General features: G+C 39.5%; 1 non-coding gene across 1 annotated transcript; it reads left to right on the top strand.

The window, feature by feature from the left end:
- The first annotated feature begins 4403 nt into the window (after window positions 1-4403).
- Window positions 4404-4510, top strand: LOC127108892 (small nucleolar RNA R71). Its single transcript, XR_007796392.1, has one exon. It is a non-coding gene; the product is annotated as a small nucleolar RNA R71 (small nucleolar RNA).
- Window positions 4511-5700: the final 1190 nt, after the last annotated feature.

Raw genomic sequence — 5700 nt, 5'->3', positions numbered from 1 at the left:
CCAGATGCTAGGTAATCCAAATCCAGGGTCTTGATGGCCCAATATGCCTTGTGCTTGAGTTCAAAAGGTAAGTGGCATGACTTCCCGTAGACCAACTGGTATGGTGTAGTTCCAATAGGGGTTTTGTAAGCAGTTCTGTAAGCCCACAGTGCTTCTGTTAGCTTTTCAGACCAATCTTTTCTGGATATTGAAACAGTTTTCTCCAAGATCTGCTTAATCTCTCTGTTAGATACTTCCACTTGACCATTAGTATGGGGGTGATATGGTGTTGCTACTCTGTGTTTTACTTCATATTTTCTTAAGAGTTTATCAAATATCCTAGATATAAAATGTGATCCACCATCACTTATGATAAGTCGTGGTACTCCAAATCTGGGAAAAATATTATTCTTGAACATCTTGATGACTAATCTTATGTCGTTGGTGGGTGTGGCTATAGCTTCTATCCACTTGGACACATAGTCAGCGACTACCAAAATATACTTGTTTCCCATCGAAGATGGAAAAGGTCCCATAAAATCAATACCCCAAACGTCAAATAGTTCTACTTCTTGGATGTTCTTCAAAGGCATTTCGTCACGTCTTGAGATGTTTCCAACACGATGGCACCGGTCACATTGGATAATATAAGTACGGACATCACGCCATAATGTTGGTCAATAAAGACCAGCTTGAAGGATCTTAGCGTATGTGTTGGATGTGCTTGAATGTACACCATAAGGAGAAGAGTGACAATGCTTTATGATATTTCTGACTTCTTCTTCCGGGACGCAACGTTGAAAGATGTTATGAGTTCCTCTTTTGAAAAGGAGTGGTTCGTCCCAATAGAAATGTCTTATATCTTTAAATAACTTCTTCTTCTGTTGATAGTTAAGGTCAGGTGGTATGATATCAGCGGCTAGATAGTTCACAAAATCAGCGTACCATGGTACTCTGCTAATTTCTGAAACTGTCCCAAGGTTGTCTCTATCAGGTTCAAGGGGAACGGTATCTAACTTAGCTATCAATCTGTCATAGGTGAAGTCATCATTTATAGGTAAATGGTCTGGCTTCAAATGCTCTAATCTGGAAAGATGGTCAGCAACTACGTTTTATGTTCCTTTTTTGTCTCTAATATCTAAGTAAAATTCTTGTAGCAAAAGGATCCACCTGAGTAATCTAGGTTTTGCATCCTTTTTGCTTAGAAGGTAACGGATAGCTGCATGGTCTGTATAGACTATAATCTTAGATCCTACAAGATAAGACCTAAATTTATCGATTGCGAAAACTACAACTAGGAGTTCCTTCTCTGTTGTTGTATAATTTAATTGAGCGGCATCTAGGGTTCTACTAGCGTAATATATTACATGTAGTTTCTTATCTTTTCTTTGCCCTAAAACAGCTCCTATAGCGAAATCGCTAGCATCACACATTATTTCAAAGAGTTTAGTCCAATCCGGAGTTTGTAGAATGGATGCTGAAATTAATGCCTGTTTTAAACGGTTAAAGGCTTCGATACATTTTTCATCGAAAATGAATTCAATGTCTTTCATCAGAAGGCCGGTCAGGGGTTTTGTTATTTTAGAGAAATCTTTGATGAAGCGTCGGTAGAAACCGGCGTGTCCAAGGAAACTACGGACTTCTCTAACTGTCTTAGGAGGGTTAAGGTTTTCTATAACTTCTATCTTTGCTTTGTTGACCTCAATGCCTCTTTCAGATATTATATGTCCTAACACTATGCCTTCTTTGACCATAAAGTGGCACTTCTCCCAGTTTAACACAAGGTTAACTTCTACGCATCTCTCTAGGATTTTCTCCAGATTAATGAGGCAATTATCAAAGTCGAACCCACACACCAGAAATCGTCCATGAATAGTTCCATAATTCCATCGAGGTAATCAGCGAAGATTGACATCATACAACATTGGAAAGTAGCTGGCGCATTACAGAGTCCAAACGACATTCGTCTGTAAGCAAACGTTACGTAAGGATAGGTAAAGGTTGTTTTCTCTTGATCCTCGGGGTGTATGGGTATTTGGAAAATTCCAGAATATCCATCAAGATAACAAAAGTAAGAGTGTCTGGCAAGACGATCCATCATTTGATCTATGAATGGAAGAGGGAAATGGTCTTTCCTAGTTGCCTTATTGAGCTTCCTATAATCTATGCACATATGCCATCCGCCTTCTATACGTTTAGCTACATGCTCTCCCTTCTCGTTCTGCACAACTGTGATGCCTCCCTTTTTGGGTACCACATGTACATGACTTACCCATTTACTATCAGAGATCTAATAGATTATACCAACCTCTAGTAGTTTAAGGACTTCCTTATTTACCACCTCACTCATCACAGGGTTGATTCTTCTTTGATGTTCCCTGGAAGGTTTTGAATCCTCCTCTAGAGAGATCCTGTGCATACACACGGATGGGCTTCTACCTTTTAAATCAGAGATATTGTACCCTAAGGAAGAGGGGTATCTTCTTAAAACATTCAAGAGTCGGTTTGTCTCGTCTTGGTTTAAGGTGGAACTAACTATTACTGGGCGATTCATTTCTTTATCCAAAAACTAATATCTTAGGTTCTTAGGTAGTTCCTTAAGTTCTTGAGATGGTTTTTGAGAATTTGGTGAAAGGTCTGGAGTAAGATCCAAACATTCGTTAGTGTGAGGTTCCGTTTCCTCTAGCTCGTCATTCTTTTCATTTGGGTTTGACAATCGTTTGATCACAGGTTCTTCTCGATCAAATTCCCTTATGCACTCATCTATGATATCGATCGCATAACATGCATCTCCTAGAATTGGTGCCATTTGGAATTTTGAAAAAGAATGAACTCGATCTTTTCATCCCCTACTTCGAAAGTTAATTTTCCTCTTTTAACATCTATTATAGCTCCGGTTGTTGATAAGAATGGTCTACCTAAAAGGATAGGGATATCGTCGTCTTCCTTGATATCCATGACCACAAAGTCTGTTGGGAAATAAAGTTGACCGATCCTAACTGGGATGTCTTCTAAAATTCCCACAGGATACTTAACAGACCTATCGGCTAATTGGAGGGACATCTTAGTTGGTTGTAATTCTCCTAAGTTTAACCTTTTCCACATAGCTAAGGGCATTAAACTCACACTAGCGCCTAAGTCTAGGAAAGCTTTGTCGATCACATGACTCCCTAAAATGCAAGGTATACAAAAACAACAGGGTCTTTCTCCTTCTTAGCAAGTTTATCCTCGGAAATAAAGTTGCATTCCAAGGGTTTTGGATCGTCAAGCCTACGCTTGTTGGTTAAGATGTCTTTTAGAAATTTGGCGTAAGACGAAATTTGGGTGATAGCTTCGGTGAAAGGAATCTCTACATGAAGCTTCTCTATTACTTTTATAAATTTTTGGTATTGGTTATTGATTTTGGTTTGTTTAAGTCTTTGCGGATATGGGATTGGTGGTTTGTACGGGGGCGGTGGTTTGTAAGTTTTATCCTTGGCTTCTCCTTCTTGGTCGGTTTGTTTTCCGGGTTCTACCAGTTCCTCTTCTTGGTTGGTAGGTATATTTTCTTTAGAAGTTTTGGACTCGCTTATCGCTGGGTTATGAGGCCCTTCATAAGCGGTCCCACTTCATAATGAGATAGCGTTAGCTTGCCCTTGAGGGTTTGGTTGAGGTTGTCCAGGGAATTGGCCTCCAGGTGTAGTTTGTGGGTCTTGGTTTTGTGCTACCTGTGAGATCTGGGTTTCAAGCATCTTGTTGTGACTGATTATCTGATCAACCTTGGTCCCTAATTGCGTTATCAATTCGTTTACGTGAATGTTCTGGTTTAGGAATTCTTTATTTTGCTGAGTCTGGTCCGATATAAACTCTCCATTATCTTCTCAAGGTTAGACTTCTGAGGCACAAGTTGTATAGGTTGATTTGGTTTTTGGGATTGATAACCTTGTGGTCTTTGAGGTGCATAATTTTGGATAGGGTTCTGGTTTTTATAGGAAAAATTCGGATGATTCTTCCATCCAGGGTTGTAGGTGTTTGAAAATGGGTTACCCTGGGTGTAATTCACTTGGTTGGTGTTCAGGTCGTTCAGAAGGTTACACTCCGCCGATTCGTGTCCTTTAGATCCACAAAGTTCGCACTCTGTGTGGACTACTGCTGCGGTGTGAGTGTTTGTAGACATACGTTCTATCTTAAGGGCTAAAGCGTCCATTTTCGCCTGCATCATGTCTAGAGAGCTTACCTCATGTAATACACCTTGGGTGTCCTTTTTCTCTATTAATGCTCGTTCAGTTCCCTATTGGTAATGGTTTTGGGCCATATCCTCAATTAGGTCACAAGCTTCAAGGTAAGGTTTGTTCATCAACGCACCACCTGCGGCAGCATCGATGCTCATCTTTGTGTTATAATGGAGTCCATTGTAGAAGGTGTGAACGATCAGCCATTGTTCTAGGCCATGGTGTGGACATGCTCTTAATAGCTCTTTACATCTCTCCCAAGCTTCAAAAAGCGATTCTCCTTGGTTTTGAGTAAATCTACTTATTTGGTTTCGAAGAACAACAATCTTACTAGGGGGAAAATATCTAGAAAGGAATACTCTCCTAAGGTCTTCCCAGGTAGTTATTGAATTAGATGGAAGTGAATCTAACCATGAACGTGCTCTATCCCTGAGGGAGAAAGGAAATAATCTTAAACAGATCGCATCAGGTGAAGCGCCGTTAGATTTAAAAGTGTCGGCCAGTTGGATAAAAACTTTTAAATGTTGATTTGGGTTCTCAGTAGCGAGACCCGTGAATTGGTTTTGTTGCACTAATTGCAACAAAGACGGTTTTAGTTCTAAATTGTTTGCAGGAATAAGGGGGTTTACTATACTAAAACTAGGTTCCTCGTCAGAGGGTTGGGCAAATTCCTTAAGAGGTCTCCGGTCGCGATTCTCGGCCATAGCTTTCTTAATTCAGATGAGTAAGAGGCGTGTACGAGTGTAACGTTCAAGTTCCGCTAAAGGATCTACTAAATTTCTGGTACTACGTGTTCTTCACACTTACCGGCTAGTAATGCCTTAGTCTAGATGGTGTAACAACAGGGTACGGAATTTGACGAAGTTGGTCCCCGGCAACGGCGCCAAAAACTTGATCGGTGAATTCGCAAGTGCACGAATCGCGTCAGAGTAATATAAAAAAATATTGATCCCACAGAGACCAAATCATCAATCTATCGATTACTATCGTTACGGTGTTTATCTAAGGCGGTATAAAAGAGATATTGATGTTGCAAAGTAACGGTAAATAATAAATGCAGGTAAAGACAGGTTGAATGTATTTCACGTTACTTAAGTGATGTTTCGATCGTCTAAATAGAACTACTTATAAGGCAATATTTTCTACTCTTGAAAAGAATCCATTTAACAGGAACTGTCGCTTTCGCGTATTCAGAACCGAGTTTACCCTTAAATTAAGGCCTTTTATTGTCACTTATAAAAGGTGCACAAAACGCTAAAGTAGTAAACTTATTTTTAAGAAATAAGACTCGTAAACTTAGTTGAAAAGTGATTTTGATTTGGAAAGTTTTACCCAAGGAGTTTCCTGATTTTAAATCTATCAACGCGTCCGAAAACAGTTTCAAAAATCGTTTTTCCTTAAAGTGATAAAAAATCCTAGTTAACTAAGCTAGGGTGCTTTCGCACTCCTTGAATAGTTAAAACTAACCAAGTTTATTTTAGAAAACTCAAGTTAAAAATCAAAACAGCCT

This window comes from Lathyrus oleraceus, chromosome 7 (genome assembly GCF_024323335.1).
Source record: "Lathyrus oleraceus cultivar Zhongwan6 chromosome 7, CAAS_Psat_ZW6_1.0, whole genome shotgun sequence".
NCBI lineage: Eukaryota > Viridiplantae > Streptophyta > Magnoliopsida > Fabales > Fabaceae > Lathyrus > Lathyrus oleraceus.
The sequence above is the reverse complement of the archived record's forward strand: the minus strand, read 5'-3'. Positions and strand labels throughout refer to the sequence as shown.